The sequence below is a fragment of the Somniosus microcephalus genome, chromosome 16 (assembly GCF_052327205.1).
Source record: "Somniosus microcephalus isolate GS21.2 chromosome 16, FLI_Smic_1.0, whole genome shotgun sequence".
Taxonomy (NCBI): Eukaryota; Metazoa; Chordata; class Chondrichthyes; order Squaliformes; family Somniosidae; genus Somniosus; species Somniosus microcephalus.
Genome location: NC_141002.1, coordinates 35,047,041 through 35,074,543, shown reverse-complemented (window position 1 = coordinate 35,074,543; position 27,503 = coordinate 35,047,041). Strand labels below are relative to the sequence as shown.

The window sequence follows — 27,503 nt, the reverse complement described above, 5'->3', positions numbered from 1 at the left end:
AGTGAAATACTTAAGTACGAACGAGAGTCTTTGTGGTAAACCACTGTTATTGTTGTTCACCGTTGTTGTTGTTGCACACTGTTGCACCTATGCATGCCTCAGCTTGTCTCTGCTGGCTCCGCCCCTGGCTCCACCCACAGGCCCAGGTATAAAGGTGACTGCTCTGCAGCCCCCTGCCTTCTTGGAACCCAGTCAACCACGAGAGGCATGCTCTGTTCTTTGACTGCTCTGCAGCCCCCTGCCTTCTTGGAACCCAGTCAACCACGAGAGGCATGCTCTGTTCTTTGCTAATAAAAGCCTTTTAGTTACTCTCCTAACTCTCCGTCTTTTATGAGTAATTGATAGCGCATCAATTTTATTAGCAAAAACAAAATGTTGACAACAAACGCTGAGCAGCAGGCTGCTGCACCAAACGGCGAGCAGCAGGAGCTGCTGCGAGCCCTCAGACCAACATGCCTGGACCGAGACCCCCAAGAAGCGGGTTCGGCTACCAAATTCGCGCATTGGCTGCGTTGCTTCGAGGCCTACCTGCAAGCCTCAACTGTGACCCTGGATGAAAACAAGCTGGAAATCCTGGCCTCAGGTGAGCCACCAAGTTTATACAATAATCCAGGACGCGACGACCTACGCGGCGGCTATCGATCTGCTAAAAAGGCAATACGCATGCCCGGTAAATACGGTCTATGCCAGGCACCTCTTAAGATCCCACAGACAGCAGCCCGGGGAATCGGTGGAGGCCTTCCTACGGGCACTACGGATACTCGGCCGAGGCTGCGATTGCAAAGAAGTATCAGCCGCAGCACACACGGAGGGACTGATCCGAGATGCTTTCGTTGCGGGTCTAAGGTCCGACTACTCCCGGCAGAGACTGTTGGAAAAGGGAGAAATGGACCTGAGAAAGGCAGTGTCCCTCGCGCTCTCGCTCGACGCGGCCCACAGGAATATGGACGCCTTCTCCCCTAACCGCTCCGCAACGTGGACGCCACAACCTTGGGCCATGGGACCGCCACCTTCAACTGCTGCTGCGATGTCCAAGGCACAGAAATTTTATTTTTGTGGCCAGGCAAAACACCCCAGAGCACGCTGCCCGGCGAGAAACGCTACCTGCTCCGGCTGCGGGAAGAAAGGACACTATGTCAGCGCCTGCAAAGGTAAAACCGCTGACGCCAGCAGCGCCGCGTGCGAACCGTGGGGGCAGCCATCTTGTCCGCCATCTTGTCCGCCATCTTGGGCTCCCCCAGCCGCGTGGGGATCGGGATCATGGGCGCTGCCATTTTGTCCGCCACCTTGGACGTCTCCAACTTCAACCACGGGGGACCCGGACTCGACCACCGCCTCATCTGACGACCACATCGACTCGCTCGACCATACGCTGGCCTCCGTGACGCTGGACCAATCTCTCCCTCATCAACTGTCCAGGTCCATGATGGACATTACGGTAAACGGCCGCGCCACTATCTGCCTTTTTGACAGCGGGAGCACGGAGAGCTTTATCCACCCCGACACGGTGCGCAGTTACACTCTCCCGGTCCTGCCGACGCGCCATCGGATCTCTTTGGCTTCCAAAGCCCAGTCAGCGGACGTCGTTGGCTACTGTGTAGTGACCCTTTCAGTACGGGGCACAGAATACAAAAATTTTAAACTTCTGGTCATGCCACATCTCTGCGCTGCCGTTCTACTGGGGTTGGATTTTCAGTGCAACCTTAAGAGTGTCACATTAGCGTACGACGGACCCCTCCCCCCCACTCACAGTCTGCAGCCAGCAGCTTTTAAATCGCCCGCCGCGCACCATTTGCAGCCTCTCCACCCTTAAAGTCCCCCCCCCCCCCACCCTCCTTGTTCGCTAACCTCACCCGCGACTGTAAGCCCATCGCTACCAAAAGCAGGCGTTACAGTGCCGGGGATAGGAGCTTCATTAAATCCGAGGTAGCGAGACTCCTGAAGGAAGGGATTATTGAAAGTAGCACCAGCCCATGGTGAGCACAAGTGGTGGTAGTGAAGACTGGCGAAAAACAGCGCCTAGTTATTGACTACAGCCAGATGATCAATCGCTACACCCAGCTAGATGCATACCCACTCCCCCACATATCTGACATGGTCAATCAGATAGCACAATACCGGGTGTTCTCGACGATTGATCTGAAGTCGGCATACCACCAGCTCCCCATCAGGGCTGAGGACCGCCAGTACACAGCTTTTGAAGCTGACGGTCGTCTCTACCACTTCCTCAGAGTTCCCTTCGGCGTCACCAACGAGGTTTCAGTCTTCCAACGGGAGATGGACCGGATGGTTGACCAGAACGCGCTCCAGGCCACTTTCCCCTATCTAGACAACGTCACCATCTGCGGCCACGACCAGCAGGACCATGATGTTAATCTAGAGAAATTCCTCCGTACGGCCCAGCGGCTGAACCTAACATACAAGGACAAGTGTATGTTTCGTACCACGCTCCTTGCCATTCTTGGCTGTGTAGTGGAGAACGGAGTCATCGGCCCCGACCCCGACAGGATGCGCCCCCTTATGGAGCTCCCCCTCCCCCACTGCCAAAAAGCACTGAAGAGATGCCTAGGGTTTTTCTCGTACTATGCTCAGTGGGTGCCCAACTATGCGGACAAAGCCAGACCCCTCATCAAGTCCACCTCCTTTCCACTGACAGCAGAGGCCTGTGCAGCCTTCACTCTCATAAAAGGAGATATTGCGAAGGCCACAATGCACGCAGTGGATGAGTCCATCCCTTTCCAAGTGGAGAGCGACGCATCCGACTCTGCCCTAGCTGCAACCCTTAACCAGGCGGGGAGACCCGTGGCCTTTTTCTCAAGGACCCTCCAGGGCCCCGAGATTCGACACTCCTCTGTCGAAAAGGAGGCCCAGGCCATTGTGGAAGCTGTGCGACATTGGAGGCATTACCTGGCCGGAAGACGATTTACCCTGCTCACTGACCAGCGTTCAGTAGCTTTTATGTTTAATAATAAGCAGAGGGGCAAAATCAAGAACGACAAGATCTTGAGGTGGAGAATCGAACTCTCCACCTACAATTACGATATCTTGTACCGGCCCGGGAAACTCAATGAGCCCCCAGATGCCCTATCACGTGGTACATGCGCCAACGCGCAGGTTGATAGACTGAAGACCCTCCACAATGACCTCTGCCACCCGGGGGTAACCAGGTTTTTTCACTTCATCAAATCCCGTAACCTGCCCTACTCCATTGAGGAGGTCAGGACCATGACCAGGAACTGCCAAATCTGTGCCGAGTGCAAACCGCATTTTTATAGGCCAGACAGAGCAAGCCTGATCAAAGCCCACGCGCCCCTTTGAACGGCTGAGCGTCGATTTTAAAGGGCCCCTCCCCTCCTCCGACCGCAATGTGTACTTCCTCAACATAATTGACGAGTACTCCCGTTTCCCGTTTGCCATCCCTTGCTCAGACACGACCAGTACCATGGTCATTAAATGTCTGAATGACCTCTTCGCCTTGTTCGGTTTCCCTAGCTATATTCATAGCGACAGGGGCTCATCCTTTATGAGCGACGAACTTCGTCAGTACCTGCTCGCGAGAGGTATTGCTACAAGCAGGACCACCAGCTACAACCCCCGGGGGAATGGCCAGGTGGAAAGGGAGAATGCGACGGTCTGGAAGGCAGTCCTTTTAAACTTGAAATCTAAGGGCCTTCCGACCTCTCGCTGGCAGGAGGTCCTCCCTGCGGCGCTCCATTCCATTCGGTCACTGCTCTGTACAGCCACCAATGCCACCCTTCACGAGAGAATGTTCTCCTTCCCCAGGAAGTCCACATCGGGGATCTCATTACCGACATGGCTGACTTCTCCAGGACCCGTCCTACTGCGGAAGCACGTGAGGTCCCATAAGACGGACCCCCTGGTTGAGAGGGTGAGCCTCCTCCATGCCAACCCTCAGTATGCTTACGTAGCGTACCCGGACGGGCGGGAGGACACAGCCTCCACACGAGATCTCGCACCTTCAGGTGCCCCTGAAACACTACCATTGCCATCCACCACTACCCACAACCCAACCCCGCTAGACGGCATGCCGCAGCCCCAGGACCCGTCATTGACCACCCAACCACTCAATGAGACGCCAGATTCAACGTTGGATGCTGCACCATCACCGCCGCCACCACGACGATCAGGACGGCATACAAGGCCACCTGATAGACTTACTTACACGAAGCTTTAGTACACTTCACCCCGCCGGACTCAATTTTAAACAAGGGGTGAATGTGGTAAACCACTGTTACTCACCGTTGTTGTTGCACACTGTTGTACCTATGCATGCCTCAGCTTGTCTCTGCTGGCTCCGCCCCTGGCTCCACCCACAGGCCCAGGTATAAAGGTGACTGCTCTGCAGCCCCCTGCCTTCTTGGAACCCAGTCAACCACGAGAGGGATGCTCTGTTCTTTGCTAATAAAAGCCTTTTAGTTACTCTCCTAACTCTCTGTCTTTTATGAGTAATTGATAGCGCATCAGTCTTAAACTTAAATAAAGCCAATTACATTGGTATGAGGGGGGCGAGTTGGCTAAGGTAGATTGGGAAATTAGATTAAAAGGCATGACGGTAGATAAGCAGTGGCAAAAATTTAAAGAAATATTCCAAAATTCTCTATGAATATACATTCCATTGAGAAATAAAAACTCCATGGGAAAAGTGATCCATCTGTGGCTAACTGAAGAAGTTAAGGATAGTATTGGATTAAAAGAGGCTTATAATGTGGAGAATAGAAGTAAGCTTGAGGATTGGGAGAACTTTAGAAAGCTACAAAGGATGACCAAAAAATTGATCAAAATGGAGAAACTAGAATATGAGCGTAAACTAGCAAGAAATATAAAAACAGATTGAGCTGCTACAAGTATGTAAAAAGGAAGAGAGAAGCAAAAGTAAATGTTGGTCCCTTAGAGGCAGATTTAAACAAATATTTTGTATCTGTCTTCACAGTAGAAGACACAACAAGCATACCAAAAATAGTGGGGAACATAGAAACATAGAAGATAGGAGCAGGAGTAGGCCATTCGGCCCCTCGAGCCTACTCCGCCATTCAATGAGATCATGGCTGATCATCCAAATTCAGCACCCTGTCCCTGCCTTCTCCCCATATCCCTTTAGCCTTAAGAAATTTATCGAACTCCTTGAATATATCTAATGAATTGGCCTCCACTGCCTTCTGAGGTAGAGAATTCCACAGGTTCACCACTCTCTGGGTGAAGTAATTCCTCCTCATCTCTGTCCTAAATGGCTTACCCCTTATCCTTAGACTGTGACCCCTGGTTCTGGACTCCCCAACCATTGGGAACATCCTTCCAGCATCTAATCTGTCTAGTCCTGTTTGAATTTTATAAGTTTCAATGAGATCCCCTCTCATTATTCTAAACTCCAGCAAGTATAAGCCCAATCGACCCAATCTTTCCTCATACATCATTCCTGCCATCCCAGGTATCAGGCTGGTGAATCTTCGCTGCACTCCCTCCATGGCAAGAACATCCTTCCTCAGATAAGGTGACCAAAACTGCACACAATAATCAAGATGTGGTCTCACCAAGGCCCTGTACAACTGCAGCAAGACATCCTTGTTCCTGTACTCGAACCATCTCGCTACGAAGGCCAACATACCATTTGCCTTCTTAACCGCCTGCTGCACCTGCATGCTTACCTTCAGCGATTGGTGCACAAGGGCACCCAGGTCTCGTTGCACATCCCCTTCTCCCAATCTATTGCTGTTCAGATAATCTGCCTTCCTGTTTTTACCACCAAAGTGGACAACCTTGCATTTATCCACATTATACTGCATCTGCCATGCTTCTGCCCAATCACCCAACCTGTCCAAATCATACTGGAGTTTCTCGGCATCCTCCTCACAACACACACACGCCCACCCAGCTTTGTGTCGTCTGCAAACTTGGAGATATTACATCTAGTTCCCTCGTCTAGATCATATATATATATTGAATAGCTGGGGTCCTAGGACCGATCCCTGCGGTACCCCACTAGTCACTGCCTGCCATTCTGAAAAAGACCCGTTTATTCCAACTCTTTGCTTCCTGTCTGCCAATTAGTTCTCTATCCAAGTCAGTACCTTGCCCCCAATCCTATGTGCCTTAACTTTACATGCTAATCTCTTATGCGGGACCTTATCGAAAGCCTTTTGAAAGTCCAAATACACCACATCCACTGGTTCTCCCTTATCTATTCTACCAGTTACATCCTCAAAATTTCCAGTAGATTAGTCAAGCACGATTTACCTTTTGTAAATCCATGTTGACTTTGTCAGATCATGTCACTGTTTTCCAAGTGCTCTGCTATTACATCTTTTATAATGGACTCTAGCATTTTCCCCACTACCGATGTCAGGCTTACCGGTCTATAATTTCCCATTTTCTCTCTACCACCTTTTTTTGAATAGTGGGGGGTAACATTAGCTACCCTCCAATCCATGGGAACTGTTCCAGAGTCTATCGAATTTTGGAACCAAGGGGCTACTAAGAGAGGGAACTTAAAGTAATTAATATTAGTAGAGAAACTAATCGGACTAAAAGCTGACAAATCCCCTGGAGCTGATGACCTACATCCAAGGGTTCTAAAAGAGTTGGATCTGGATGACATTCAGGCTTGGGCTGATAAGTGGCAAGTAACATTCGTGCTATACAAGTGCCAGGCAATGACTATATCCAACAAGCAAGTGTCTAACCACTGCCTCTTGACATTCAACAGCATTACCATCATCAAATCCCCCACCATCAACATCCTGGGGGTAACCATTGACCAGAAACTTAACTGGACCAGTCACAGAAATACTGTGGCAACAAGAGCAGGTCAGAGGCTGGGTATTCTGCAGCGAGTGTCTCGCCTCCCGACTCCCCAAAGCCTTTCTACCATCTACAAGGCACAGGTAAGGAGTGTGATGCAATACTCTCCACTTGCCTGGATGAGTGCAGCTCCAACAACACTGAAGAAGCTTGACACCATCCAGGACAAAGTAGCCTGCTTAATTGGCACCCTAATGTCGAAATCTCGACTCCGAGTAAGACACTCAAACACAAGCAGTACCGTCAGATTGTTAGTTTATTTTTTTTACTTGCACAAGGGGAGTGTTGCCTTGTCAAAGGCTAGGCCAACAACTCCAAAGAACATCAGCGAATGCAGCATATTTATACACTCAAACAAGCAAGTGTTCCATATATCACGTGTAATGGTATTGTATCAGTTTGCACAGAGTAAGAGTTTGCACAAGGATAATCAAAAGGTCAGCAGGACAGAAATATCTCCAGACAAGGTTATTTAATAATATATCTTGTCAGGAGGTTCTGTCTGAATCTTGTTACCAAAATGATCGGCTTACTCATGTCTGAATCTTGTTACCAAAATGATCAGCTTACTCAATAGTTTTGCTTCTTTGTCTAGCGACAATCATTAATAGTTTATCTATTCTATAGCCTTATGCCTCCCTTGTGCTAGTGAGTCAATACAGCTGTTATCACATCATCAATGTGGGTGGGTATTTTGAAAGGTCTCTTGGTCCTAGACACGTTGTGACACATTTGCTTCTATGCTTTAACTACAACCTAAGCAAGTTTGTTCTTTTAACCCCCTGATAGCTTATTTTTACTTGGCCATTTTATTCTACCCAGCATGCTAAGTATAATGTCAATTTCCACACTATCCACCACCTTTAGCTTTCACTTCCTCCACCACCGGTGCACTGTGGTTGCAGTGTATACCATCTACAAGATGCACTGCAGCAACTCGCCAAGACTTCTTTGGCAGCACCTCCCAAACCGGCGACCTCTACCACCTAGATGGACCAGGGCAGAAGGCACATGGGAACACCACCACCTGCAAGTTTCCCTCCAGATTACACACCATCCTGACTTGGAAATATATTGCTGTTCCTTCATCGTTGCTGGTTCTAAATCCTGGAACTCCCTCCCTAACAGTCGTCAAAAGGGGACTTGCACTGGAATGGACAAGCCCGACCCTTTTCTGGTGCATTTAGTTCGTATTTGAGGTAAGTATAGCAACTTCCTGCCATTCAATGTATTTCAGTGGCAAGCCTCTGGCAAGATACCATATCACACAGCTTCTGGAGGATCAGGGCGACTTGATAGCAACTTGCTGATTTCCGCGTTTAATTGTGCATGATTGATCACTGGAAGTTGCTGTCCAATTTCCACTTGTTGTAAAATCAGGTACATTGGGTTCGATTTTCCTGGGGCCGTCAGGCGGGGTTTCAGGCGTGTGTGTGGAGGGGGGGGGGGGGGCGCGCGGGGGAAGAGAGAATCCCGATTTCGGGGGTCCCGACGCTATCCCGCCCAAAACCCGCCTCTACGTAAGTTTCAGGGGAGGCGGGTACCCGCCCCGCACTGGGACCCGCCGATCCGAGGCGGGAAGGGATTAGTGCCAATTAACTGCCTGTTAACGGGTAGTTAACAGGTAGTTTTTAGCCTAATCCCTATTTTGAGGGGTGTCGTGTGGGCTTCCCGACGACTCCAAACCACGCCAGGTTAGAGCAGTCGGGTTGAAGGACTTGGAGGGGTCGCGTTGTCGGTGTTCAGGTGAGTGATGGGTGCATGAGTGCAAAGGTAAGTGTGTTTGGTGTGTCTAAAGGAGTTTAAATTACCTGTACTTACCTTAACCGCCTTTTCTCCTCTAGGTTTCGGGAGTCCATCACTCAGCCGGCAATGAAAGCAAAATAGCTGCGAGCTGTCAAAAGTGACAGCCTTCAGCTTTCATTGCCAGTGAGACTTCTAACTGAGTCTGTGTACAAGGACTCAGGTTAGAAGTCAGACTGTCAGTGTTTTGACAGCTTCAAACAGCTGTGAAACACTGATATTTCATCTGTCAAGACCTCTTGACGGATGAAATTTCAGTCTGACGTCACCTGTTGCCGGGTGGCCCTTAATTGGCCTGCTGAGCCCGCTGGGCGGGCTTAACCAGGTCAATCAAGGGAAAATCGCGTGGATTGGCTGAACGTCGACGTAGGTGGGACTAAAACCCGAAAGTTGTAGTCCCGCCTCCTTCCCGACAGCTTTATGAAAATCTACCCCATTGTGTCAATTAATAATCCTTTTTAATGGTCCATTTCCTTCAGACATCCTGAAGCCGATGCAGTTTCAGACTGTCGTTTATCAGATGAAGTTTCACTACACTACGTCCAGTTAATATGCGAGTACGCTAACCTATTACGTCGCTGTGCAAGTGATGTTCCTTATGTTTCTCCCTTCAATGTGCCTGCACAGTGCTATCTGTCTGTTCATTGTTCCCTTTTCATGGGAAAGCATGGCATGGCATTCGCTTCCTTATCTGCTTTTTGCTACCTCTCTATTCATTCTTTGTATTTCATACTGTCCCCTGACTATCTGGCCTTATGCTCAGTACATTTCTTGCCTCTTCCAACAAACTGTTAGTGAGTAATGTTTGTTACCAGGTCTTGAGCTCATCTTGTGCGTGATCATCTAAAACTACTTGCTCTGCAGAATTAGTTTAAAGTGTTTTGCTTGTTTTATATTGGGAAATGCTTATTGGGGTTATTGGATCTATTACTGTTTATCTGCCTGGCCTACCTATCCTTAAGCAGTATATCTCTAATGATCTTTTCTAGCAGTCTACTTAGCTCTGAAGTGAAGCTTGCGATTCCTCAGATCTGACTTGCTGCCCTTTTTGAACCACGTGGGCCTCCCTCCAGTCCATGGGAACAGCCTCCTACTCTAGTGAGCTGTTAAATATAGAGAATGGGGCCCCAAGAGTACAGCTCCCATTTCTTTGAGCACCTTGGGTGAATGCCAGCATGACCAGCCACCCGATCTAGTTTGAGGCCCCTTTAACCCCTTATTCACACACAGAAACCCCACAAGTGCAGATAGAGGCCATTTCGGCCCATCGAGCCTGCACCGGCACACATCCCACCCGATCCCCGTAACCCCTACACCAACACACATCCCACCCTATCCCCGTAACCCCACGTATTTAATCCCCCCTAACACTTAGGGTCAATTTATCATAGCCAATCATCCTAACCTGCACATCTTTAGACTGTGGGAGGAAACCGGAGCACCTGGAGGAAACCCACGCAAACACGGGGAGAATGTGCAAACTCCACACAGACAGTCACCCGAGGCCGGATTCGAACCCGGGTCCCTGGTGCTGTGAGGCAACAGTGCTAACCACTATGCCACCGTGCTGCCACTTATGGCAAAGAAGTGAGCTGCATATGCAAAATCTTTTAATATATTACTAGTGGGTCACCTCTGGACTTGCTCAGTAGTTGGATGTTGTGTGTGAGGGGCTGTCAATGTTCCCTGTAAGCTGCACTTTGTTCTGTGCGGCCTGTTTCTTTTTGTGCGCGGTCCCTTTAAATTTCCACTCATGCGCGGTATTTACATGGCAAAGCCATTGAGCGGCCCGCGCGGGACCTTTCTCATTGCTGCACGGCCACGCTTAGAGGCAACATGGGGAGGGGGCAGAGAGAAGGTGTGTGTTACAATGAAGATGATTGGGTAATCTCTTCCCCCATCAATCACGCCTGGAGACCGCACTGCGTAAGTGACTGTGATTGATTTTACGCACAGAATTTGTATGTAACCATCCATCCTCCACTCATTGGAGAAACCACTGCTTTTATTGGGAGAAGTTGCTGCAGTTTTGGTCACGAGTTCTGTTTGCTGTATTTTGTATGGCCTCTAACATAACATAAGAAATAGGAGCAGGAGTAGGCCAATCGGCCCCTCGAGCCTGCTCCACCATTCAATAAGATCATGGCTGATCTGATCCTAACCTCAAATCTTCTATCACTCTCCATCCACCCAAACCCATGTGATCTCCCAGGAGAGGCAAAAAACCAGATAAAAGACCCAATGGCCAATTTGGGAGAAAAAAATCTGGGAAATTCCTCTCCGACCCATCTAGGCGATCGAAATTCTGCCAGGAGATCACTCTGTCCCTATATTTTCTACAGTACTTACCTTCTGTAAAGGCGATTTCCACCCCAGCCAGGAACAGGAATAAAACCATCTCCTGAAATCTAACACAGAATTAGAACACAGTAGGAGCAGAACCAGGCTACACTGCCCCTGGGCCCACTCCACTACCCACAGGGCCGTGACCATTCCGAACCTAGACTCGTCCAATTTCCTGCCCGTAACCCTTAATTCCCTTTACTTCTAGGAAACTATCTATTTCTGTTTTAAATTTATTTAATGATACAGCTTTCTGGGGCAGCAAATTCCACAACCTACCACCCTCTGAGTGAAGAAGTTTCTCCTCTCAGTTTTGAAAGAGCAGCCCCCTATTCTAAGATTATGCCCCCTAGTTCTAGTTTCACCCATCATTGGGAACATCCTCACCGCATCCACCCGATCAAGCCCCTTCACAATCTTATATGTTTCAATAAGATCGCCTCTCTTCTGAACTCCAATGAGTAGAGTCCCAATCTACTCAACCTCTCCTCATATGTCCATCCCCTCATCCCCGGGATTAACCGAGTGAACCTTCTTTGTACTGACTCGAGAGCAAGTATGTCTTTTCTTAAGTATGGACACCAAAACTGTATGCAGTATTCCAGGTGCGATCTCACCAATACCTTGTACAACTGCAGCAATACCTCGCTGTTTTTATATTCCATCCCCCTAGCAATAAAAGCCAACATTCCATTGGCCTTCTTGATCACTTGCTGCACCTGCATACTAACTTTTTGAGTTTTGTGCACCAGGACCCCCAGATCCCTTTGTACTACAGTACTTTCCAGTTTCTTGCCATTAAGATAATAACTTGCTCTATGATTTTTCCTGCCAAAGTGCATAACTTCACACTTTCCAGTATTGTATTCCATCTGCCAAATCTCTGCCCACTTACTTAGCCTGTCTATGTCCCTTTGCAGGTTTTTTATGTCCTCCTCACTCACTACTTTCCGTCCCATCTTTGTATCATCTGCAAACTTTGATATGTTACACTCGGTCCCCTCCTCCAAATCGTTAATATAGATTGTAAAGAGTTGGGGACCCAGCACTGACCCCTGCGGAACACCACTAGTTACTAGTTGCCAATCTGAGAACAAACCATTTATCCCAACTCTCTGCTTTCTGTTAGAGAGCCAATCCTCCACCCACGCCAGAATATTACCCCCAATCCTGTGATTTTTATCTTGAGCAATAACCTTTTGTGTGGCACCTTGTCAAATGCCTTTTGGAAGTCTAAATACACTACGTCCACTGGTTCCCCTTTATCCACCCTGTATGTTACTTCCTCAAAAAACTCCAGCAAATTTGTCAAACATGACTTCCCCTTCATGAAACCATGCTGAGTTTGTCCTATTAAATTATGTTTATCCAAATGTCCCATTACTGTCTCCTTAATAATGGACTCTAACATTTTACCAACCACAGATGTTAGGCTAACAGGGCTATAGTTTCCAGCCTTCTGCCTACTACCCTTTTTAAATAAGGGTGTTACATTAGCAGTTTTCCAATCTGTTGGGACCTTTGCTGAGTCCAGGGAGTTTTGGAAAATTATTACCAATGCATCCACAATCCCTACCGCCACTTCCCTCAAGACCCTAGGATGCAAGCCATCAGGTCCAGGGGATTTATCCGCCTTGAGTCCCATTATTTTACCAAGTACCACTTCCTTAGTGATTTTAATCGTATTTAGTTCCTCCCCCCCCCCTAGAGCCCCTTGTTTGTCCAGTGTTGGGATATTCTTAGTGTCCTACTGTAAAGACTGATACAAAATAATTGTTCAGTGTTTTTGCCATCTCCATGTTTCCCACCATTAATTTCCCGGTCTCATCCTCTAAGGGACCAACATTTACTTTAGCCACCCTTTTTCTTTTTATATAACTATAGAAACTTTTGCTGTCTGTTTTTATATTTTTTGCTAATTTACTTTCATAATCTATCTTCCCTTTCTTAATCAATCTTTTTGTTATTTTTTGCTGTCTTTTAAAGTTTTCCCAATCCTCTCTCCTCCCACTAGATTTGGCTACCTTATATGCCCTTGTTTTTAGTCGAATACTATCCTTAATTTCTTTACTTAGCCACGGATGGCTGTCTTTTCTTTTACACCCTTTTCTTCTCAGTGGAATATATATTTTTTGGAAGTTGTAAAATAACTCCTTAAATGTACACCACTGATCATGTATCGTCTTACCCTTTAATCTATTTTCCCAATCCACTCTACTCAATTCCGCTCTCATACCTTCATAGTCTCCTTTATTCAAGCTTAGCACGCTTGTTTGAGATCCAACCTTTTCACCCTCCAATTGAATATGGAATTCAACCATGTTATGGTCACTCATTCCAAGGGGATCCTTTACTAGGACATTTTTAATTAATCCTGTCTCATTACACAGGACCAAATCTAAGGTTGCTTGCCCCCTGGTCGGTTCAGTTACATACTGCTCAAGAAACCCATCCCTAATACACTCAATGAACTCATCCTCAAGGCTGCTCTGCCCAATTTGATTTGTCCAGTTAATATGATAATTAAAATCCCCCATAATTATAGCTGTTCCCTTATTACAAGCCTCAACTATTTCCTGATTAATACTCCGTCCAACAGAGTTGCAACTGTTCGGAGGCCTATAGACTACACCCACTAGTGTTTTTTTCCCCTTATTATTCCTTATCTCCACCCAAACTGTTTCACTATCCTGCTCCTTTGACCCAATATCATTTCTCTGTATTATAGTGATTCCTTCCTTTATTAACATAGCCACCCCACCTCCTCTCCCTTCCTGATTGTTAAATAACCTGGTATGTTTAATTCCCAGTCATGGTCACCCTGCAGCCATGTTTCTGTAATGGCCACAAGATCATACCCATATGTCGTTATTTGTGCCGTTAATTCATTCATTTTGTTAGGAATGCTACGAGCATTCAGATGAAGAACTTTCAAATATGTTTTGTAACATAGTTCCTGTTTTTTCCCTTTTTAGTACTTTACTTTTTACTCCATACCTTTTGTCCCTTCCTGACACGTTCTGTTTTTTAATTCCCCCACTGCTACCTAAGTCTATGACCTTCTCTGTTGTCATTTCTATTATTTGCTCTCTAGAAACCTCCCCCCCACTAATTAGTTTAAAGCCCTCTCTACAGCCCTAGTTATATGATTCGCCAGGACTCTAGTCCCAGCAGTGGCCAAGTGGAGTCCGTTCCAACGGAACAGCTCCCTCCTGTCCCAGTACTGGTACCAGTGTCCCAAGAAGCAAAACCCATTTCTCCCACACCAGTCTTTGAGCCACGCATTTAACTCTTTAATTTTATTTATCCTAGCCAAATTCGCTCGTGGCTCAGGTAATAACCCAGAGATTATTACCCTTGAGGTTCTGTTTTTTAATTTGACCCCTAGCTGCTCATACTCCTTTAATAGAACCGTCTTCCTTGTCTTATCTACGTCGTTTGTACCAACATGGACCACGACAACTGGATCCTCCCCCTCCAAGTTTCTTTCCAGCCCAGAAGAGATGTCCTTAACCCCGGCACAGGGCAGGCAACACAGCCTTCGGGACTCCCGCTCTTGACTGCAGAGAACCCTATCTATCCCCCTAATGATACTATCCCCTACCACTACAACATTTCTTTTTACTCCCTCCACTTGAATGGCCCCCTGTACCACGGTGCTGTGGCCAGGTTGCTCATCCTCCCTGCAGTCCCCGCTCCCGCCCTCACAGGGAGTAAGAACCTCGATCCTGCTTGACAAGAGCAAGGGCTGTGTCTCCTTCAACACTACATCCTGGATCCCTGTACCTTCCTCACTCGTAGTCACACTGTCCTGTCCCTGACCACGGACTACATCTGCAGTAATTAACTTCATAGGCGTGACCATCTCCTGAAACATAGAGTCCAGGAACTTCTCCCCCTCCCTGATGTGTCGCAGTGTCTGAAGCTCGGTCTCAAGCTCTTTAACATGGAGCTTGAGTTCCTCTAGCAGCAAACACTTATCGCAAATGTAATCACAGTGAGCCTCAATGGGGTCCACCAGCTCCCACATTTCGCAACAGTGACACATCACCTGTTCACCCATATCTATGTAATTAATTAAATTTATTTTTATTAGTTATGAAGGCCCTCTGCCCCGATGAAGATGATACTATTACACCACTATTCAATAGGACTTACCAACTTAAAGGAATAAAAGAGAAGGAAGAAAACCAACCAACCAGCTGATCACCAACCTCCTCCTCGAATACTGTCTGTTGGGCCTGTTTGGTTGACTCGTCTCGCTGCTCCGCCTCCGCAGTGCTGTCTAAGCCTGGGAGTGGGGAAAACAGAACAAAAAACACACCCTCACCTCCCACTTGCCCGAACTCTCCCTCTTACCAAACTCTAGCAGCACTCAATGCACAGCACTCTGTGCAAGCACTAGTCCCGCCCCTTTTATACCCAGATTCTACTTCCAGGTTAAACTCCCCAATAGTTTAATATACACTTAAAAATTAAACACACTTCAAATAATTAACTTTTTAACACTAAAATTCACAAAATACACTTAAATTACTTTTCTCCCTCTTACCAAACTCTAGCAGCACTCAATGCACAGCATTGGCTGTACTGCGCTGTTTGCTGAGTAAGTAGACTTTGCTGTAAAATGCACTGCTGTGAGTCCTGTCCCAAGTTCCGCCCTGTCTGCAACTCATTGGCTGACCCGCCCGGTGGAACTTGTTGGTGCAACTCATTGGCTGACACAGTGATGTCAATAGACTATTTTCCCCTCACTTTCCGCCACCCTCCACCACACAATTCACTGTTTTTGTTTCCTTTGGGTAAGATGGGCTGTTATGACTATGTCGTTAATGGCATGGTGGGGGAAGGGGAGTTGCTGATGTTGGAGGCCTCATTTTTGGGTGGTAGATGTGGGTTGGAGTGCTTGATAGCTCCTACCACATCGGTGCATTCTGAGCAGATGCCTTTTCATTATATTTTGTTTAAAATTTAAATTTAGGCATCGGAAGTTTCAGTCACTGAGAAAGCAGTTTGAGTAATATTGTGGGGGGGAATGATAATGCACCAGCTGGTCATGTGACAGGGAGCTGTGACAGGCTAGTTGTATAAAAATTAACATTGACTCCCCTGTATAGAGAAAACACTGCAAACTGGTATGTAAAATGCCCCAGTTGGAGTTGAATATTTGTTATTTACCTGCACTGGGTAGGGTTGTGTGCAGTGGGGTGGCGGGGGTGGTCCTGAGCTTTGCTAGCACTGAGGGATGGTCCCGGCAGAATTAAATGTATGTCTAGAGTTTGGTTGCTGTAGCACAGTGGGCATTCAAAACCTAGTAATGCACAAGCTGATTTGCGAGGAACTTGGATTAATGTAAAGCCAGAGGTTTCTCACAACCAGCCAATAAACGGCTAAGAGCAGTGGCACCACAGGTATCGTAAGACTGTCCCCTTGGTCATCCTGGAAGTTAAAGAATGGTCACTCTGTGAAACGGGTCAGGCAATTTCAGAGATGGTTGATTAAGGCAACTTGAAAGCTGCTGTATGGCCCAGACTTGTGGCTTAAGTGTCATGGATGTCAAGTAAAGAGCCAGGAAGTTCTTATGAGAATGTGTGTAAATTTTCCATCCATAATTTTTAACATGTCTGTTAAATTTTGTACATAATGGACATTAACTTGGAACCTGGGTTTACCAGTAAAATTTAAGGCGTAAAAGGCGATATCCCTTTGTCTTAAGTTAGAAATTCAACAAGGATTAGTCTGAACTGACTTATTCAGGCCAAATATTGGACATTCGGGGCACCCGTGGGATGTGTTGTACCATCTATTCACACTACCTTTACACGGCACTACTGCAGAACTGTAGAGGTTTGGCAGTATGGGGGTGGTGAGATTCCTTTGATCTGACATCACTGTAGAGGGGAAATAATTGGATTTGGTAGAACTGAACAGAGGAGGAACATGACGGCTGGCAGAAATGTGGGGGGCGGGACGGTGGGGGCGGTGGGCAGGGGGAGAAGCATGAGATTTGACTCGCCGCTAGATTCCTGCTGCTGTCTCAATATTGACGGGCATGGACCCGACAGCTGGGGTGGGATGACTGTACAAGCTTGTAACTTTCTAGGAGATACCTACAAATACTAAATTAGATAATTTTGTGATAGTTCTTGGAAGTGTATCTCTCTCTCTCTCTCTGACTGTATTATCCTCTCAGTCTGAGCTTAATATCCAATAGATTTTTAGATTGAAAGCATGCTATTTTTGGCTAGCCAATTGCAATTGATTCATCTCGAGAAACTGCTTACTTTATGTGCTCAGATTGCACAATCTGCCTTCAAAGAGTAAGAGTTTTGCTGTGAGATAGACTAATGTCTTGAAGAGAAAACTTCAGTAAAGAAGACATTAAAAGACACGAGACAATTTCATGAGTAAATTTAATCATGTTGTGAAATACTGCACAATTGGGGGAAAAAATTAGCACCTTATTGAAAATTATAAATTTTAATTACTGAAAAGATTGGCAAAGTTATTTTTGAAAATGCATTTTGAGTAATGCAATTGGTTCATCAAGAAACCATAATAGTGAAAGTTGACTGGAAAATTGAATGAAACAGTAAGTAATCTATGCGCACAGAGGTAAGATGGCTCTGGCTTCGCTCTGTGGCCTGTGCTCTCATCTTGCGCCGAGTCTGAAAACCATTTTTTTAATATTGGCCGTGCTGCATCATATAACCCGTAATATATCGGGGACCCTGACTTAGAGATTTAATAAGTCAAATTGTCATTTTAATTACATGTGTTTTGAGGATTGAATTCCATGCTGGATCCATTTTGTTGTGAAAACTGTAAATCATTGGCCTTGATTACTTTCATTATGCATTCCTTTGCATATGTACTCCGTTTTTATCATTTGCCTTTTAAAGCAATAAAGCACTGTGGTGTGGAAGATGTATTAAGTTGGTGGCAGGGAGCAGCTGCCCAGAAACAGGTGTCTGTGGACTCTGGCTGGGAGGGAATTGGAAGACACTCGTACAGTGAAAACTGTACAAACTGACATGCCCCAAAAAAAAGACAGTTACTGACCGTCCCAAATAACTTGCATTATATTAGGAACCACAGACACTCGCAAATTGCGAACTACAGACAGCTGTCATTCCACCAAGTCTGTTTTCCACTTAAAGCACCGAACATGCAGGTAAGTGTGAGGCGGTGGGATTTGTGTAATGGAAGTCTCTTTACCCAGCATGCATAGCGGGCGCGAAACTGCTCCATCTCGGATTGAATGTTTGCAAAGCTCGTCACCAGGATAGAGGGGTTTCTCAGCACCTATGGATGATGGGTAAAAAGGTCTCCATTACACACAAGCCAGGAGCTTGCGTGTGGGGGTGCTGTAAACACGGTGGTGGAGGGAAGAGCAGGCTGAAATCGGAGTGGGGGGTCGCTCTAGTTGGGGGAGAGGGAGACTGGGTCTTTGGGGTGGAGATGAAGTGAATGGTTTCGCCCCTCTTGGCCGCCGCTCTCATAGCAGCTGCTGGCACAAAACCACAAATATTCTCAACTACAGGGGGCCCAACCTTTAATGAGGTAAATTCAATAACATTTGTTGTGATCTGACATCACAGAGTCAGTTATGTGGTTAGAACATCACGTGATCAAACCTCCAGGAATACTTCCAACCAGAGTTGGCAACCATACTCATCAGGTATTGATAAGCTGCTAACAGCCCCCTACCCAACCCCCAGCACTTCAAACATCATCAGCTGCAGCACACGGAGGGAGAGGGTCCCGGACAGGGGTCTGCAGGACATTAATTCCCCTCAGCCCCCCCAATTTGGCTAACATCTGTCAGGCACTCCGGACCTACAGGAGCCACCTTGCCCTGTGCGGCCTGCCAATGTAGTAGATCCCAGGATCGGGACATCCCCCCCTTGATGGAAAATGGACCCTGGGATGGCAATGAGCTAGGAACCCAACGAACAGAGAATGAACTGAAAACGGATCCTGCTGGCAGGGCTCCAGAATTGGGCACGATCCCAGGTGAGGGTGGAAATAAAGGAACGCTGCAGGAGATGCAGCCAATCTTGGCATATTTGTTCATCCGGTTTACTGTACATGCAATGACCATTTTGAAACTAAGACACCTGATGCAAGTCCCTTGGGTGTCCCTAATTTACAGGTTTCACTGTAATTGAGTCTGGTGGTTTCAACCACCAGATAAACTCGCCACAACAAATTGTTTCAAAATTACAAGGCCGTCTAGTTATCATCCATTTCCTTATTTTCTATGCATTTGTTACAGACATAAGCAAGGTCATTAGGTTGTTATTATATTCATAACGGTGGCATAGTGGTTAGCACTGTTGCCTCACAGCACCAGGGACCCGGGTTCGAATCCGGCCTCGGGCGACTGTCTGTGTGGAGTTTGCACATTCTCCCCGTGTTTGCGTGGGTTTCCTCCGGGTGCTCCGGTTTCCTCCCACAGTCCAAAGATGTGCGGGTTAGGTTGATTGGCTATGATAAATTGACCCTTAGTGTTAGGGGGATTAAATACGTGGGGTTACGGGGATAGGGTGGGATATGTGTTGGTGTAGGGGTTACAGGGATTGGGTGGGATATGTGTCGGTGCAGGCTCGATGGGCCGAAATGGCCTCTATCTGCACTGTGGGGTTTCTGTGATTCTGTGATAACCAGACGTTGTTTTACTTTTCTAATACTTCATCTTATGAAGCAAAATAATTTATCAATTATCAGAAGAATGCACATAGGACAGAATCTCAACTGCCTGCCATGAAAGATCACATAAAGGTAATCATTAAAACAATAGTCTTAAAGAATACACTGAAGGGATAATTACTAGTCCTAGCCCTTTTCAGGCTACCCCAGATCAGGTATATTCCCCAGACGTTCACCTTCAACTAAAGTTAGAGATAGCCGAATTCTATAAGACGCTTAATTGGGTCTAAAGGTCCAGGCTATCTCTCTCTAAAGGAAAGGAACGACTTGAAGATGTTACTGTCTTCCAGATAGCACTTTTAATAAGTTTAACTAGACTGTAACCTTCTGGATATTATGACAGTCCGGAAAACCCCCCCAGAATTCTGCAACTCCTCACCAAAGCGTGTACAGAGATTGAGTTCGTGAGTTTGTTACAGAAATACTATTTGAGACAATTCTAAAAATATATAGATTTATTAAAGAACCGACTTGCAGTTAACAGCCGGTGAGTCAATCGCGACTTTAACAGTTCAAAATACAAATAGCTTACATTTCTTCTCGGAGATGCTTATTCTCAAATCTTAACTTCGTTACATTTATACATTTCTTATTATTTATAATCCAGAATATCCACCAAAATCAAAAGAGTACCTTTTTGATCCCCGAGACTCAGTTTAAAAAAACTTAGAGCCTGCCTCTGAAGTTGAGAATCGCTTGCCCCTTCCCGCAACTTCTGTCTTTCTATTTGAAAGCTCTATTTTTATACTTTTTTTAGTGGTTTATTCTTTGAAGTTTTCTGCTGATGTAAGCTAATTATCTTTGGTCATTCTTTCTGTTGACTTCTTTCTAATCTTACTGTCAGTTCAGCTGCTGCATGCATAATTATGTCGCTACCTTTTAAGTGTTCAAATTTGATCACAAAAAATGGTTATGACCGATGCATCTCTTTGATGTCAGTCTTACGAAGTTCTTTCATTCAATTTCTAAATCACCTCTGCTGTTTGAAAGCAGACGTCGTGTCTACTAAATTGTTCCATTTTCAATACAAACACAATGTGATTGTTTGGTGTATCTGTTGAAGTCATATCTACAAAGTCTTCTGTTTTGTACCTTTTACAATATGTAAATCAAAACCACTTCAACCAGGATGTTCCATGCATTTCTTAGCTACTTCAATTGGTTGTATATATAATCATGTTTCCTGTCTTTCATTTGATGTTACTTTTATCAAAGGCACATGGTTTTTTAATGTTCTGTGGTTCTGTTCAAAGTGTTATTTTTTAACACTTTACTTGGGCATTGCTATTGTGTTTCTTCCAATGTTCAGACATAGAGGAACCTCCAACCCTTTGCTTCAATAGGGCCATTGTCTTAGTATTTACAACCAATTCCCATTCCAAAAGCTTGTGTGGTGTTTACAACTTCTGTGTTAACACTTCATCTTATCTCAGAAGCCTGTATTGACAGCTTGTGTCGTTGAGGCTTTTTAGATTTTTAAACCCAGTATGTCATGTATTAATAAAGTCAGAATTCTGTTCATAGGATGGTTTACCTTTCTGAAATATGGCTATGGCTTTTCCTTTACAACACAACAGCATGAAATTTATTATGTATATACCTCGATTATATGGTCATGTCCCGGTTGACTGCAGGGCTTGCGCTATACAGGGGGTGGTGGCCATGTGGTTATGCTCTCTTGGTGGGGGTGACTGTGTGGCATGTGTACGGGTAGTGTGCTGGTTATTTTACTGTATGATTAATCCAGAGAATTGGACTAATCCAGCAAACACGAGTTCATATCCCACCATGAGAGTTTGAGAATTTGACTTCAAATAGAAATACAAAATCTGGTACCAGCAAAAATGACCATGAAGCTTGTCATTAAAAACCCAACTGGCTCACCAACGTCCTTTTAAGAAAGCAATACTTACCCAGTTTGGTTGACTTTTAACTGCCCTCTGAAGTGGCCTAGGAAGCAATTCATTTGTATCAAACCACTAGAAAAGAACAAAACCAGAAGGACCACTCGGCTGCAACCTAGACATTGAATTGGGACATTACAAAGGCCCGCCCAGCTCCAGTCGACCCTGCAACGTCGTCCTCGCTAACAATTGGGGACTGGTGCCAAAGTTGGGAGACTAGTCGGGCAACAGCCTGACATAGTCATACTCACAGAATCATACCTAGCAGCCAACGTTCCATTCTCTTCATCTAAATTCCTGGGTACAGCAGGACAGATCCACCAAAGGTGGGGACAGTCAGCTGGGAGTTCTCGACGTTAACTCCAGATCCCATGAACTCTCACGGTTTCATGTCAAATATGGTGCTGATTACCACCTACTGCCCTCCCTCAGCTGATGACTTCGTACTCCTCCATGTTGAACACCACTTGAAGGAAGCACTGAGGGTAACAAGGGCACAGCGCGTACACTGTGTGTGGGGGCTTAAGTTCATCACCAAGACTGGCTTGGTAGTACCACCTCCGACCGAGCTGGCAGTGTCCTGAAAGGCATAGCGGCCAGGCTGGGCTTACAGCAGGTGGTGAAATAACTTACTTGACCTCTTCCTCACTAATTTACCTGTTCCGACTGGGAATGGGCAAAAAGTGGAGAAACAGAAGATGAAGATTCCCTCCGTGCTTTTTAAAAATGTATTAGTTACACCAGCTATTGCGTTGGGCAAATTGCATTGTTACCAACGCACCCGCTGTAAGCAGTGGGGCCTGTAATTTAATGGTACTTTCTTGTCCAATACTGCTATGCTTTGTTTTTATATTGGCCCGTATTTTCCGATCGCAGGCCTCCTGCGGGCAGAGGCCTGCGATCTGGAAAAATCTGCGCCGTTATCTGAGGGCTCCCGGGTCGCACACGCTTCCGCTCCTGGGCCTCACCAAACTTGATGTGTGCAGGGCCCACATATCCCAGGGGCGCAGGTAGTTCGCAGCGTCCTTGGGATCACGTGGGCCATGGGGAGCCAATCACAGAAGGGAATCTCCCTTCATACATTTGACAGGACCTGTCAAATATATGAATGGAGCTCAATGAAAAACCATAGTAATACTTTAAATACATTTTTTTTAAATCACATTTTTAAAATGACTTGAAATTACAATAAATTAAGTATTTTAAACAAAAATTTAATTTTGTGAAAAAAATAATTAGTTTTTTACGGGGCTAAAAAAAACTTTTTAAAAGTATTTTTAAAAGATAAATCAGTGACATTTTAAAAACCTTTTTCAACTCTTATCCTGGTAAAAGCAGGTGTACGAATTGTAAGACTTTTCTGCGGGCGGAGGGTGTCCAAAAAGCAGAACTATCCGCCCGCAGAGGCCCTTCTCCAGGGCAGCCGGAGGATCTGTCAAGACCATTCTTGACGGATCGGAAATGCCGGTTTTCAGCGCATGCCTGAAACCGGCAGTTCCGATGTCCCTACGGGTGGGTACACAGCTAGTGTAAGCCGTAGGGATCGGAATATCTGGGCCATAATAAAGTTACCAAGCGTATGGTAGTGGTGTAAACTTAACCTTTTGTATTGGGAAAACTAGTCAGTGCCTAGTTACTGTTTTGTAATTGTGTGAAGGGAGGGGTGTGGTGAAGGTTGAACTGTAAGAAGAGATTTTAGTGACTGAACAAGTACAGGAAACTTTTTTTTATCCGGCACCAACGGGACCGGCGTGGTGCCGGTTTATCAAAAAGTCCGGATTACAGAGAGGCATAGTAAAAGGTACAGAGCTCCGTACACAGCAACAAATCCAGGCTTCCCTGTTGCTTAGCAACAGGTGCAGGAACTCCGACCACAAGATCCAAGCGTCCCTGTTGCTTAGCAACAGGTGCAGGAACTCTGACCACAAGATCCAAGCGTCCCTGTTGCTTAGCAACAGGTGCAGGAACTCGGCCACAGATCCAGGAACAGGCCACTAATATGAAGTAAAACTTAGCTGAACCTATTCCTGAATTTTGCCGGTTAACAGAGATTTCCGGTTATTTAGGTGCCGGTAAATCGAGAGTTTCCTGTATCGTGTACTGTTATACATGCCTAAGATAGAGGTTGATTTAACTCTTGAGCTGAAGTGATTGGCCACTTTAATTGGTGCTTGTATCAACTAATTAAGAATTTGCCCAAGTGATGTAGGTACCAGGATGTGTCTGTGTAAACTAATTGACGACTATAAATTAGAACCGATGTACTAAAATGCAGAAGCAAAAAGAAACTTGTGGTCAGCAGATTCAGGTGGTTGAACAACAATTAACTGCAGGAAGAAAGTACTGTGTGATGAGCTAACAGGAATAAGGAATTGTACTGATCACATTAACTCAACTGTAGAAAGATGTATGGTAGCTTGTTAGTTAGGAATTCAGCTTATTAACTTAGTTGAAGTATATGTTCACATTTGCTGCTATCTGTATATCTATATCCAATAGAATAGAATCTTATAGCACAGGAGGAGGCCATTCGGTCTATCGTGCCTGTGCCAGCTCTTTGAAAGAGCTGTCCAATTAGTCCCACTCCCTGCTTTTTCCCCATAACCCTGCAAATATTTATTTCTCTTTGAAAGTTACTATTAAATCTGCTTCCTCCACCCTTCCAGGCAGTGCATTCCAGCTCATAACAACTCGCTGCGTAATTTTTTTTCTCCCCGTCTCCCTCTTGGTAGTTTTGCCAATTAGCTTAAATCTGTGTCCTCTGGTTATTGACCCTCTGAAACAGTTTCTCCCTATTTACTCGATCAAAATCTTTCATAATTTTGAACACTTATTAAATCCCCTTGTAACCATCTCTGCTCTAAGGAGAACAACCCCAGTCTCTCCACATAACTGAAGTCCCTCATACCTGGTACCATTCTAGTAAATCTCCTCTGCACCCTCTGCAAGCCCTTGACATCCTTTCCTAAAGTGTGGTGCCCAGAATTGGCCATAATACTCTTGCGCATCCCCGATTTTAATTGCTCCACCATTGGTGGTGTGGAAATATAAAATATCCTGTATAGTTTTGTGTCAATTTCATAAAGCATGATGGACTAGTTGACATGGGTTAAAAGTTCAAGTATTGAAATAGCTGATGCAAGACTGTTGGAACACAGCCAGAACAGAATGTGCTAAGTACCAAAGCTGCTCCCAAGGTACAGCCTGTAGATAAAAGGAACTGAAGAATATAAGAAAAACAGGAGTAAGTCTGTGGTGACAGATGTCTTTGTGTATGTAGCAATGATTAACTATTTGTACATACAGGAATGTGATAAGATGTTCTATTCATTGTTCTTGTGCATGAAACGGTTTGATTTATGATAATGTGTCAATCAGGAGTTGTTTGTTACACTGTGTAGTGTCCGCGTATAAATAACACACGAACTGCAGGAGAACGGTAATAACAGTTGTTTACTGAACAGAGGGTATGCTGCAACTAACTGTACAAATTACTACACTGTGTTATATACAGGTGTGGTCACTACTGGTACTGCAGTATACAGGGGCTGTAAAAGATAGTTCCTCTCTTAAAGGTACATACATTACAATTCCTCCCCTTTTTAGATAAACAGTACATAACATTCATTTAACAATTAAATAATAACTAATTACAATTACAATTTTCTTTGTACTATATACATCAGCTGAAAGTAATCATTTATAAATTCAGTCTTTGAGGAGGCTTCCTGATCCTGTCTGGATAGCGCCTTTCTCGAGTATCCTGTTCTTGGGGCGGAGTCGATTCTGGCTCATTGTCATTGGTTGGTTCGTCAGCTTCCAATACCACTGATTCTGAGGTAGATGCAATCTGTACTTCGGGTTCATCACCAGGTGCGTATGATCGTGGCATGGGTTTGACTTGTTCCTGTGACTCTAGAATCTGGTCAGCATGGCGTCTCACGATGCTCTCTCCAACGTCCACTGTGTACATTAGTGGTCCCTGCCGTGTGCATATCGTTCCTGGCTGCCATTTTTCTGTTCGGTAGTCGCGGGCCAAGACTGGTTGCCCTATCTTGAAGCTCCTGGTTGGCTTCTCATTGATGTGCTGGAATTGCTTATTCTCAACATCTCGTCTTATGTTTGGTTTGAGCAAATCCAGGCAACATCTTAACCTTCGGTTAAAGAACATCATGGCTGGAGCTTGGTTGCTGACTGCATGTGTCGCATTCCGGTAAGCAAACAAGAAATTATCCACCTTGTGTTGCAGTGGTATGTTGTCATTATACATCGCCTTTATTGCTTTTTTAAAGGTTTGAACAAACCTCTCAGCCAATCCATTTGTGGCTGGATGATGTGGGGCGGATGTGTAATGCTTTACCCCATTATTCCTCAAAAACCTCCGAAAATCCTCGGACACAAACTGTGGTCCATTGTCGGAGCAAATCTGTTCTGGCAAGCCATTCCTGGCGAAGATGGTCCGTAGGACTGCAATAGTTTTCTCCGTGGTGGTGGAGGATATTTTGATGACCTCTGGCCATTTCGAATGTGCATCCACGGCGATTAAAAACATTGATTTTGCTGGTCCATTTATGGACTCAATGTGTACCCGTTGCCATGGAGATGAGGGCCACTACCATGGGTGTAGCGGGGCCTGTGGTGGAGCGTTTTGGACTTTCTGGCATCCTGTGCAGCTCTTGGTCATTTCCTCGATTTCTTTATCGATTCCCGGCCACCACACAAACGCCCTGGCTAGGCTCTTCATTTTTACCCCTCCCAGATGACCCTCATGAAGCTCATTGAGCACTCTATCTCTCAACTTGGGTGGAATTACCACTCGGGATCCACACATCAAGGTCCCCCGGCACACTGACAGCTGTTCTCTCCTTGGCGAGAATGCTGGCAACAGTGAGTCGCCATGTGCTGGCCATCCCATTACCGTCAAATCATAGACCAGAGAGAGTGTCGGGTCATTTCTGGTTTCCTTCTCTATACTTGAGTTTGTAACAGGTAGACATTCGACTATGGTCGAATGGAATATCTCAACAGGGTCCACTGCAGGTGCTTCCTCCACCGTAGGCAGTGGCAGGTGCGACAGCCCATCAGCGTTTCCATGCTGTTTCGTGCCCTTATACTCTATTTCATATTGATGTGCCCCTAGAAAAAGGGACCATCTTTGCAGCCGTTGCGCCGTCATCACCGGAACGCCCTTCTTTGGGTTAAAAATTGAGATGAGAGGCTGGTGATCAGTCAGTAAGGTGAATTTCTGCCCGTGCAGATAGTGATTGAACTTCTTCACCCCCCACACCAGGCTGAGGGCCTCCCTGTCAATCTGGGCGTAGTTACGCTCGGCTGAGGTTAATGAGCGTGACGCAAAGGCTATTGGCCTCTCTGAACCGTCAAGGAATTTGTGCGACAGCACCGCTCCAATGCCGTAGGGAGACGCATCGCATGCCAACCGAATCGGTAGTGTTGGATTGTAGTGGGCCAATACTTCTTTTGAAGTGATTGGGCATTTACATTTCTGAAAGGCACGCTTACACTCATCACTCCATTTCCATGCTACTCCAGTTTGCAGCAGGGCGTTCAGTGGGTGCAGAATTGTAGACAAATTTGGCAAGAACTTATGGTAGTAGTTCACCAACCCGAGGAACGACCTCAGTTGCGACACATTTTCTGGTGCTGGAGCCTTGACTACTGCCTCAATCTTGTCTGGGGACTTATGTAACCCCTCTTCATCAATTACGTGGCCAGAATACGAGATTTGTTTCCTGAAAAACTCGCATTTGGGGCGGTTGGCTCGTAGCCCATATTCTAGTGAGCACCTGCTCCAGGTTGGCAAGGTCTTCAGTGTCATTTTCGCCCGTAACCAGGATGTCGTCCAAATAACACCGAGTCCCCGGGATCCCTTGCAGGACTTGTTCCATCGCCCTCTGCCAAATAGCC

General features: G+C 45.9%; 1 protein-coding gene across 3 annotated transcripts in view; it reads left to right on the top strand.

Moving 5' to 3' along the window:
- The window catches only part of LOC147106063 (uncharacterized), a 136,422-nt gene that overhangs the window by 47,871 nt on the left and 61,048 nt on the right, over positions 1 to 27,503 (top strand). The window lies entirely within an intron of this gene.